General features: G+C 36.0%; 1 protein-coding gene across 3 annotated transcripts in view; it reads left to right on the plus strand.

The window, feature by feature from the left end:
• Positions 1-12,284, plus strand: part of LOC107313128 (uncharacterized) — a 542,029-nt gene that overhangs the window by 475,615 nt on the left and 54,130 nt on the right. For all 3 annotated transcript variants that reach the window (XR_014945262.1, XR_014945263.1, XR_014945265.1), the window contains exon 7: positions 8,608-8,710. The gene's annotated coding sequence lies outside the window, so the exon portion shown is untranslated. The remainder of the gene's footprint in view (positions 1-8,607; positions 8,711-12,284) is intronic.

Genomic DNA, 12,284 nt, shown 5'->3' on the forward strand with positions numbered 1-12,284 from the left:
TGTTTAAGCACAGGCAAGAAATAAATAAGGTCTGAATTCAGGAAAAAAATGGTCAGGGATCTCAGGTTTTGTGACTTTTGTCTATTCTTCACAATAAACAAACAAACCAAAACTGTGGATCCTAACCCCTCTTACAGTGCACCATGGAATTCATGAGCGAGTGTAAGTTCTACAGCTTGAGAGGATCTCTTGCACAAATACAAAAGCCTTGTTTATATAATTTTGTGAGGTGATGCAATTAAGTTGAAGTGTACTTAGTATAAAGATTACAAATATGTTTCTCTGTGTACATGACACTTTATAGAGGATTGTAACAAGATGGTTTAAGTAGCAGACAGCACCTCTTTGTATAACAGTAATAATTGGCTTAAGAGGCAGACAATATTAGTGAATATTAGTCTGTGCTCTTTGAAAAATGTCTTAATGCCCAGGAAATGTGTTTGCTCCTGTGTTCATTTTTGTAGTTATTATGCACACTGCCATTTGCCTACCAAAGCATGATCACTTTAAGCAGATTATTGCTCAGAACATCAGCATTTGAAGAGGAAGGAACATTTCCATGGCAGACGTTGGTGACGTCATCTCAGCAGGTAGTGACATTTTGAATGCTTGATGACATTTCCTCTTGTAAATAGACAAGGGAAGTCAGTAGGTGCAGCATTGCTTTACCTTTCATAAAATGTCACTGCACTGAGGACAGTGAAAGAGCTCTTGTATATTATTTTATTGTTTTTGGGAAGCAGAAGGAAATTACACCAAAAGGCTTGTGGCATCCTATATATTTCTTTCACTATTTGCCAAGATTGCTCTAAAGAAATAGCAATGAACTTCAAGTGCACGCATTGTTAGTTTTTATAACAAATAGCTCTCTTACTTAAATTCATGCCTCTTTACACTTCTAATACTTCTAACTTTAGCTCATAGAAAATATGTCTTTTACAATCTTACCATCTGTCCTCCATTATTTACTTAAAAGAAAAAGCATCTGTTATTAACACCTACAATTTCTTCTTTCCTTATCTCTGTTGTTGGCTTTGTTGCATCTGAACTTATATATCATTGATAATTAAAATAATGCTTTTACTTTTGGTCTTTGTTCTTTTTGGCTTCATTTGTCTTGCACCCTGATATTCCCTGTGAAGAATGTTGTTGTGGTCCTCAGCTTTTGCATTTTTTCCCTCTACTGTAGACATCCTGGAACCTCTTTGATCAAAGATTACAGAAAAGGAAATGGGATTGAGTGTAGTTATCCACAAAAGAAAACATACAAGATCTGCATTGTTTACTTTTTTTTTAAAAAAAGTAATGTTTTTACTTTTACTCTGAAAGCTGGCCCCAGTGTAGGTCTGTGAATCCCACTGAACTCTGAGTCTAGTGGAAAAACATTACAAAAGCAATTTTGAGCTATGTTTTGTTTGTAAAACACATCTCCTGAATGACATCTGTCTTTTCAGTCTGAGCTGCAACAATCTGATTTTCATCCAGTTTTCTGTTTCTGCCAGCTACTCAAAGCAGTTGCCACCATCTCTGTCTATTTCTTATCAAAAAACAGAATAGAAAAAGATATGATTGGTATGTTAATACTTATAGTACAGAGTCATTAGACGATCATTCCCAGTGGTTGTCCATCAAAACTGAACTGAACCCATGGACTATTATAAACTCAAATGACATTTTCTATGTGATTATTTAAAAAAAAAACAAAAACAAACAAACAAACAAAAAACCTTAACAAATCTTGTCGTGTAACATTTGTCTAAAGATGAGCTAATGCCAGAGAGAAATATCCTATATATGGTATATCAGTATCAGAGAATCATAGAATTACCAGTGTTGGAAAATACCTCTAAGATCATCCAGTCCAACAACCCACTTACTACCAGTATTTCCCACTAATTCCTGTCCCTCAGTACAACATCTAAACATTTCTTAAACACCTCCAGGGACAATGACTCCACTGCTTCCCTAGGCAGCCCGTTCTAGCACCTGACTAGTCTTTTGGAGAATAAAATTTTCCAAATATCCAACCTGAATTTCCTGAAATGTAACTTGAGGCCATTTCTTCTTGCCTTATCTGTAGTTATGTAGGAAAAGAGGCCTAGTGCTCCCTTAGGGAGTCCCTACTCTCCTCTTGCCTTTCTGCACACTTCTTGATCACCTGCTGCACAATCTTTCTTGTTTTAAACTGTTAAATCACTGTGATGCTGTTAAAGAGCAGCTGGAAAGAGCAGCAGTGAGATGCTACTGTGGATATCTCTGTATTTCTCACCATTTGAAGATATGCCCTGTATCATTACCATTGTTGCTTAGAATTTCATGACTTTCTTTTCCAGTCTGAGCTCTTGCTATTAATCAAATGGCTGATAGCACTCTCTCCCGGTATCCATCTTTAGCCTTATATTTACACTTCTAAGTTTTCTTTTACCAGTTGATGTTCTATGAAGATTTATTATCTGGTCTTAATAGGCCAGCAAAAATCTCTTCCAGCTCTCTTTTTGATTCTGTAACAAGGATCAGGTGTGATGGATTTGATTGACAAGGTACTGTCTTGGTTGTTCTTTTCTCAGCTGACTCCAGAAAATATCTGTGCACACACAGACTAGATTTCTACCACCTTCTCTTCTGATTTTTTGATTACTTTATGAAAAGGGCAGTTTTAGTCATCTATTTAAATGAAATTTGCTTTGCAGAAAGTAGACTTCTGGCAAATAAGTGTGTGTGAATGGGGAGGATTAGTGGTCAAAAATAGAACCAGGTGTTTGTCAAACATTTAGTTTTGATGAATAGCCAGAAGTTTGAGATTTTTTTTCCCATGTACTTGTCATATGTACGGTTAAATAAATAGATAAACAAACAAGAGACTTCTCAGCAAGAAGTTCTTCATCACCACTCAGAAAATAAGAAAATAAAGGAGAGAAATATCTGGATTGTCATATTGCATAGCTTGGAAGGCTCACTGTGATTAGCACAATTTATCCTCATCATGTTAGAGTCACTCTGCCATCAATTTTTAAAAGGGCACAAATCATCTTCCAAAGATATGACTCTGTGAGTAAATTTTGCACCCACTCATTCTAAGTGGGCTACAAATCTATCCACATGTTCTTCATCAAAACTGAGCAACAGCATATATTGTTGCTAAAAGAAGCTGAGTTGAAAATAGCTGCCAAAAAAAAAAAAAAAGGTAGATTAATCTCTTGGAAACTCCCCACTGAAACATTCTAACATTAACTGACAGTTTCCCATGATCCAGGTAATTTATTCATGAAACTTATGGAGGTTAATCAAAAGTTCATATAATTGTAATAAACAGAATACATAATAGACTAATCATGCAATTCAAGGCATTTTTTTAATTTATTTGAAATATCAGATAAAAATAACTAAGAGGTGTGCCAGGAAGCCAGCAAATAATTTGGAAACTGATGAGCATGGCATACCTGCTGAACTATGAATAGATAATGTAATGTCTAAAATATATAGATAAATATAATAACGTTACAAGTTTTTTGCATGCCTATATTTTTTGGAAGGCTTGAAAACTGATTCTAAAACTCACATTGCCACCTCTTGTACAATCCAATTTCCAATTTAGCATTTGGAGTACAACTGTGAGGTATCAATAAATGGGCCCAATTTGCCCTCTTCTATTGTTTGAGCAAATATATGAAAGTGTATTGCTATAACCAATTTATTCTTGCTTTTAACATAAAGTTAGAGAATATAAACTTTTGAACATGGAAGCACTTCTATTTTGTTCAATAAGTTCTATGACTTTGACGCTTCATGGGGAAGAAAATAAATCCATATGTTATTGCTTGCTTACTATGACCCTGTAGCATATGCACATGAGAATCTAGTACTGTATACACCTTACAAAGTGCATTAGACTGGCCAGATGTGGGTGTAATTCACTTTAACAGTATTTTAAAATGTGAACATAAAATAGTATTTGTTTTCATTTGCTGTTTTCTTCCAAGGAAGGATTTGCTAATGATAGTAAGAACAGAGGCTCAGAGTTCAGTGTAATGTTGTTGATGACTGCTGTTGTTGGTTGTTTTTGTTTTTTTTTTTTAATGAGATGGTAGAAAATAAATATGTCTGTGTGCAAACACTTAGACACACAAAGACTGTATTTTCTCATAAGTTTATAGATAAAATAGATATGTATAAATATGTAACATCTATAAACTATATACACACATCTATCAACGTATTGATCTATTTATGTGTGGGTATATATACAGGTGCGTAGTGAGTGGCCAAGCACTGAAACAAATTGCCCAGAGGAGTTGTTTCTTTTTCTTCAAGATTTTCAAAAGACAGTTGGGCCTGGTCCTGAGCATCCTGATCTGGCCAGAGAGTGAATTAGGTGGACCCAGAAGTCAATCATTTTGTGAAATTCTCATGTACAAGAAAAATATATGGGAAATATATGAGCATTAGTATGGGAAATATTTTTTATGCCTTATGTATTTTTACTTTGTTACTGGTCAGTGAAAATCAGCACATGTGAAAATAAGGGAGACTGGCATACTGAAGAATAAACAAGCTTTCTAGAAACATTAAACAATCTGAAACAAAAACTTCCATTTCTAGAAGAAAAAAATTGTTTTCAGCTACATTGGGCAGACATAATCAGATTTCCTGAAAAATCATAGTTTTTTCAGGATAACAAGTTAAACAGCCAAATAAGGAGCTTATATACCGTGGGGAAACATTTTTAAGACCGTGGCTGGAAGACTTTCAGCTCAACAGTTGCTTTAATCAGTTTATTCAATTATATTCAGGGGAATCACAATAAAATTTCATTTTTTTGGCTTATAAGTGAGGAATAACTTTTGGGCAGTGTTTACTTCTATAGATAAATAAATAAATAAAGATAAAATAAATAAATAAAGATAAAAAGCAGCTCCTGTAGCACCTCCTGTAGCACCTTCACTTTCCAGGATTGCCTTGAAAGCAGTGTGTAAAGCAGGATGATTATTTTTTTTATTTTTTATTTTTAAAGCTAGAGGCCATTGTGCCACAGTTAATGGATGACCCCGTTTTGCTTGTGTGATACTAGCAGAAGTAGGAGGTGCAGACCTTGTTTCAGCATTTTGCTCTCCAGCACCCAGAAAAAAGTAGGTAAGCTGAATCCTGGCAGGTAAATTATTTTTTTGGAAGCAGACAGGCTTTTTGAAGCAAGAAGGTCAGCTCCTCTCTGATGTTCTTTTCTTTCTAATAGGCACTTTTACTTGAACACAATCAAATCTTTTCCACTTCATACGTGCACTCCTTCCTTTCAGGCAAGTACACTTCTTTCTCCCTCTTTATTTCCCCCTTGTAAGCAAACATAACCTAAAAGAAAAGGACAGATTAAAGCTGCTTGCTCATAAAACTTGCCTTCTTCCTATACTAGGAATTTGTTTTGTGACCTACTTCCTTAACACTGTTTGCTATTGAGCAAGGACAAAACCCAAATGTCATTTCACAACATAATCCACTGTCAAAATTGGCACTAGCCAGCAGGCCTGCTGGTGGTTGCTCACAGCTAACAACTGTAGAGTAGGCATAGAAAATGCATTTTTTCCACAGAATATGGTAAGTCAAGGTTGAAGAGTATTGGGAAGGAAGGGTGGGAGAACTACTGCTGCCTCTGTCATGTCTCATATATCCTTGAGACTTAAGTTTCCAGTTCTTGTCAATGACTTGTCAAGCTAGCATTCTTCAAAAACTTGCTGTTGATTGGTGTCACATATACTCGCTATGTGTTTTTGTTTGTTTGTTTGCAAAGCTAGTAGTGGTTTTCTTACTTACCTGCTTTTCTCCTGGCTATGTCAATAAACAAGAATATACCTCCTTTATAAGGTGATATTTTCCAGTTCATTTAAGTATCTGAGGATAAACTGATGCTCTTGAGACTTTGTATTGTGAAACAAACTTTAAAAAAAAAAATGAAGTGTAAAAGTCTGGAATTATGAAACTAAGAATCCTTTTTTTGACTATTTACTACCATTTTACGGAGACTTCAGGAACATTATTCCCTGGGAAGTTCAAAATAGATACAGAACAATACATCCTTCTGTTTATAAAATACATTGTGCAACAACAGTAAAATAAATAAACAAATAAAGTTATCCCCGAAATGTACCAAGTGAGATCCCCTTGTAATATCATAAGCTATACAACTGAATTTTACAGGACATCGTTGTAAATCACATTGGGATAATGTAGAAAGATGTCTGTGCATTAGGATCACTGAAAGAAAGCTATGTTAACATGCTTGAGTTGACATCTATTGCAAGGGTTTAAAAAATTAAATGCAAATGTCTGGAGTCAATTTTGAAATTAATTTAACTTGAGGTGACATTCTCAATACTTTTTTTTTTTTTAATTTTTATTTTCATTTTAATGGTAGAAAGAAGACAAGTTTTATTTTACTCATCAGCATTGTTTCAAGTATTCTCGAGGTTGTTTATTAACATTCATTCCTGAAAGCTCCTTTTTCTGCAGATCATGCAAATACTTCTGATGCACAACCAGCTGAACAGAGATATTCCCTTGATAGGAGTTGCTTGTCCTATCTTATCTGAGGATGTTGATAGATGTCACTTAGTATTGTGTCTCCACTTTCACATTCGCATAAAATGCATAAAAGTTATTATTTTTTCTTTTTTTCTTTACATCCTTTTTTCTGATATTTTCTTTGTAGTGATCAATCTCATATTTTTAATACTGAGGCATGCCTGATTTAACGTGCAAGGTATGTGTAGGACACCAAGTTGTGCTGAGCAGATGGAAGAGGAGCCAGGACTGATGGACATGATTGGGTTTGTGCAGAATGTCATGATTATTATCACTGCAGTGTTTCAGAGGACAGCAAGGCAGCTGTGTAAGGGCCTTGGGTAACTTGTTGGTTGTCAGCCACACAGCAGAATATTTTCACTGTACCTCTGAGCATATATAAGATGTAGTACATTTCCTGAAGAATACCATGCATATTTAATTGGACTCCTTGCCTAGTGAGTCTAACATGTCATATCGGCTTTTATTCAGTGTCTTTACACAAATCTCAGATGTTATTTTGTTTTATTTTCCCTTTATACTTCATTCTTGTGCAATAACCGGATATTGCTTTTAGTCTTCTTCTTGCGATATTTGCTACAAATGTGACAGATGAAAACAGACAATGTTATAGCTTTTGCAGATGTTAGATAATGTCTCATGTGGGCCTGGTACCTAGAGATAATTACACCTTTTAGTAGATTTACACTGCCCATTTTATTTCCTGTCAACAGGGGAATAATTATATGCTACCTACCTGCCATTTCATGCTGCTTTATCAACTATTTATTTATTTATTAATGTACAATGGAACTGTTGGGACCAGTAACTTTTATTTCCTCCATTTATCAAAATATTTAACTAGCATACTCTAAGGTAAGTCATCATTAAATAATAGTTCAGGGCACTGCTGAGGTTAAGCCTAAATCATTATAGTTGTTTCTCTTGCTCCATACTCCCCAGATCTCCCTTCTGGCAGTGCAAAAACCTTGACAGCTATGGGCTTAGGTCACACCATTTAGTATCAAGGAACTGTCAGATCTTGTTTTCTTTTTTCTATTCTGCTCATTAGTCAAAGCAGATTCTTTGCTGCAGCAAGCCTGCATGCTGCATCCTATCCCAGTACATCCTCAGGAATCTGATCCCAGATGATCTGCCATACAGGGTGAAAATATCAGTGCTCTGTCACAATAACCCAACTGTAACATCTTCCTGTATTTACTTTACACAGCCTGACAGTTTCAGAAGCTGCCATATTAAAATGCCTTCAATTCCTCTTGCAGGTTTTTGTTTTGTTGCTGTTGTTTTTTTGTTTGTTTTCTTTTTTGTTTTCTTATGTTTTATAATAATTCCCTGAGGAATTAGGGGTTTTCCCCAAAACAGATACACGTAATAGTACTCTCAGTGGATGGCCAGTACTTGAGTTTGCTGTTGGTGAATGTTTTAAATGAATCGAAGACTTATCTATTATTATAAGACAAACAGAGAGAAGTTCAGCTATAAAACATGTTTTTTATTTTTTTTATAACCTCTTTGTAAAATAAGAGGAATGGAATTATAGTGCTTTATTGTAAAATACAGGATTGCTAGATATGAAAAGCATTGCATTAAATTCCTGAAATTCATTATTCTTTCACAGAGAAAAGTACACACCTGATATATTTTTTACTTTTTAGTATAACAACCTGAACAGATTGTTTTAGATGTAGATAGGTAAATATATTTTGCATACAGAAATATTGCTAAAACACAGAGACCAGCACAGATATGCTAGAAAGTATGAGAACTAATATCTGCTGTTCTAAATAGATCCAGAATCAGTCCCTAATGAATATTAATTGTGAGAGTATGAATGCAGCATACTATTTTTCTTCTTGAACATTGATTATTCCAGAATACTGAATAGACTGTAGTAAATTGAATACTCAACTGTTTAATAATTTGTTTCTTTGTTATTTATCCCAGTCCTGCTCTACCACATTTTTCAGTGTCTGAACAGTCCTAGTGGGATCCTGTTACCTAAGGATCACCTAGGACATGCTTGTCTTTGTCTTTCAGATGCTGTGCCGGTGTTCAAGATACTGTGGTGGAGATTTGGCTTGGGCATTACTTGGGAGAACTTCAGCACATGATCCTGTAGCTGGTACTCATCATCATCAGAGTTGGTTTTCCTTTTGTTCATTCTACAGTTTCTTGTGTCAAACTACTCCAAAGCCATCACTCATTTTTGTCTTTATAGTTCTCTGATAAGGAAGGACTTCCCCAATTTATGAGCAAAAGAACTTAAGCTAGCGACTCTATTGGCAGCAAAGCTCATTTTAGGGTGTCAAGTTGAAAAGCCTGAATTAATTCTATAACATTATTTTCTTAGATTTTGTTAAATTTCAGAACAATTGGAGCTGTTAATCATATCTGATAGTGAATACCCAGGATCAATTAAATACCCTGTTAGTGATCATCTTGAGAAAATGACTCTCTGTAATTGGAATTCAGGGGAAACGAAGGAGTCTGCTTAAAGAGCAGTAGTTTCTCTTTTTGCAGTGCACTTATTCTTAAATATGTTAGGGCACGCAGACATTGCTATAAACACTGGAGTTCAAGTATTAAGTCAGTGCTGACTTCTGCCCTGTGCCCTAGCCTCCCAAAGAGTGGAGAAAAATAGTGGGTGAAATATTTAGTACATAAGAGCATTCCTCAGGCATAAGGAAGTATCCTCCCTGAACGCAGTTATACGGGCTGTGTTTCTGTATCTTTTCTTATATTTTGTCACACAAGATTCATTTTAAAACTTTGGAATTAAAAACAAAACAAAACAAAAAACAACACAATAACATGCTTACATTTGTTTATGCTTTACAGTGTTCCATTAGGAGCCATTGTTCCATTAAGAGTCATTTTATTCCTGAGATAAAGAAGTTTATTAGAAGAACATTAGAAGTATCAAAAAGGATAGCTAAATCTATAGTTTTCCAACTAAACAGTTCAATCCTCCTCCTACTGAAGGAGTTCGTTACATCATAGGTCTGCGGATGTAACAGTTCTCAAAAAGACCAACTATCTGCTCACTTGCTACTTTCAGTACTTATGGCACCACTTGAAACATGGGAGCTCATTATATAAGGTTTATGTAATGTTATGAAGAGACTGTCATCCAAATCTGTAATGACTTTTAATTATATGAAAACTACGTGCAAATTTGCATATCTTATGTGATGTTGCATTTGAATTGTTGTTTGTGGTAGGTGAAGCTTTATTGTTATTGTAATTGATTTAATTGGAATCTAATCACTGTTATCCTAGACTTAATTGTTATAGAAGATATGGAATAATAATGTAGTTTATATTTTTTCAAGTGTTTCTTATTTTCTGCCCAGTTTCGTGGTACTGTGCTCCTCCCTTCCAAAGCTGATGCTGGGCTGTCAGCTTCTGCAGCATCTTCAGCAGTGGCTCTAAGGACTCGGCTCGCACTGAGTTCTCTTGTTCTCCTAGTTCTTTTTAAAACCAGATTTGCCCTGCTCCTTTAGCTGATAATGAATAGGTTGTCTACAGTTGCAGTTCCTCCATGCCCTGTCTCTACTCTCTGATAGCTACACTGCCCTGGGTTGCGTCCTCTGTCCCTAGGCGCTAAAGCCACTGTATTCATACTTGCCTGGGTTTCTCTGCTTTGCCTTGTTTTGTTAGAGCCTCAAGAATCATAATGCTCCATGAAATAACTTCCTGTAACTGCTGTCTTTATCAACATGTTGTACCACATGAAGATGCACAGAAATAAGATAAACTAGCCATAGACACCAAAGCTGCAGGAGGTTGAGAGGAGTTCAGGTAAAGCCAATCTGGCAGGCTTCAGTCCTGAGGCTGTACAAATTCAGTACAAAGCTTATGGCCTATTCAGCTACAGCAATACTGTACTGCAGGGCTGCATGGTTGCAGCAGATGACACTTTACGTTCTATTGTTAAAATATTTGTTGTTTCCTTTTTTAATTAACAGTATCTAAGATACTCTAAAGTATATGCACTATCAAAAGTATTTAACATGCCATTTAATTTTTGCTACAACAGCCATAATCAATGAAATCTCTTCAGCTGGGAGGTGGTTTCCTGCAATTGAGTAAAGAATCTGTGCGTTCATGCCTTGATTGTTCTTTCAGTCAGAAAGATGGTACAAGGGCTGCTCCAAAAGCAATCCCTCCTATTTTATTATGTTGGCCCACAATGTCAGAGGCAGATACTGGTGGTTTAGCAGTAGAGGCTGAACTTTCCCTCCAGCATTCCATTACATGTTGTTTCCATGTGGCAGATGGCAACAGAGGGGCACAATGACAGAACAGTGTCTGACATGGAAGTGTGGATGAAGAGAATATGTGTTGCTGAATTCCTCCATGTGGAAAAAAATGGCACTCACTGATATCCATCAGTGCTTTCCTGGTTTATGGAAACCAAACAGTGGATGTGAGCACATTGCAATGGAGGGTGGTGCATTTCAGCAGTGGTGGCAATGACAGTGGGTCTCCTCCTCTGGTGCTGATTTTTATGAGCGTGATGTGCAGGCTCTTGTTCATCAGTGGTAAAAGTGCATAGCTGATCGTGTTTCCTAAGTTGAAAACTAGTGCTTTGCAGCTGAGTGTGAGCTCTATCAAATAGTGTTATTATATTCTTTGCATCTATTATATTTTCCAAGATAACAAACATGGCATTACTTTTGGTGCAACATACCTATATGTTTGCTCAATCAATCATGAATTCAGATTTACAGTTAAGCACCTGTTGTGATTTAACCTGACCAGCAGCTAAATGCCACACTTCATTTGCTCACTCCTCCCTCTCAGCATGATGAGGGAGAGAATCAGAAAAGGAAAAAATTGAACTTTTTGGTTGAGAAAGAACTATTTACTAAGACAGAAAAAGGAGAGAGAAATTATAATAATAGCAGTGTTTTTGTTTGTATACATATATAAAACAAGCGATGCACAAAGCTATTGCTCACCACCACTGACCGATGCTGTAACCTAGAATTGACAGTCCCCCCACCCAATTTTCCTTATTTTTATAGGTTTTCACATGTTATCATTTGTCATGGAATATACCTTCGGTCAGTTTAGGTCAGCTGTCCTCATTCTGTCCCCCCACAGCTCCTTGTGTCCCACAGCACCCTTGCTGCCAGGACAGTACGAAAGCTAAAAAGCTGAAATGTTCTTGGCTCTGTACAGCACTGCTCAGCAAGAACTAAACCATTGGTGTGTTACCAGCATTACTTTGGCTTTATGCCAGGCACTATGAAGCAAATCAACTCGGTCCTGGCTGAAACAAGGACAGTAGCAAAATAAAAGTAGCATGATCTTCAGAACTTGAGTAAAGTCTGTTTTTATAGTCCTAATGTTAGGATTTGTTTTCTGTTGTGGCTGAGAACTACTTGTGGGTCATGTCTTAGCTGCTTATTGATAGTGCTCCCATTCAGCGGTCATGCAAATATCAAAATAATTGTTTTTGCTTTTTCTGTTTGCAATTAAAATGGCTTGAGGCTATTCTATAACTATTAATACTGCTTTCCAAGAAGAAAAAAAAACAAAAACAAAAACCAAAAAAAACAAACAAACAAACAAAAAGCACAAGTCATAGTGAAGCAGTCAGTGGATTTGAGACTAAAGTTAAACATCTGCTTAAACTAGTTAATGATGATGAATTTTCATTTGGGACCTTCGCAGGAATGCAGATTTAAAAACTGGAGAACTGTGTA

Source organism: Coturnix japonica, chromosome 4, assembly GCF_054131305.1.
Source record: "Coturnix japonica strain WE chromosome 4, WE-NBRP24, whole genome shotgun sequence".
Taxonomy (NCBI): domain Eukaryota; kingdom Metazoa; phylum Chordata; class Aves; order Galliformes; family Phasianidae; genus Coturnix; species Coturnix japonica.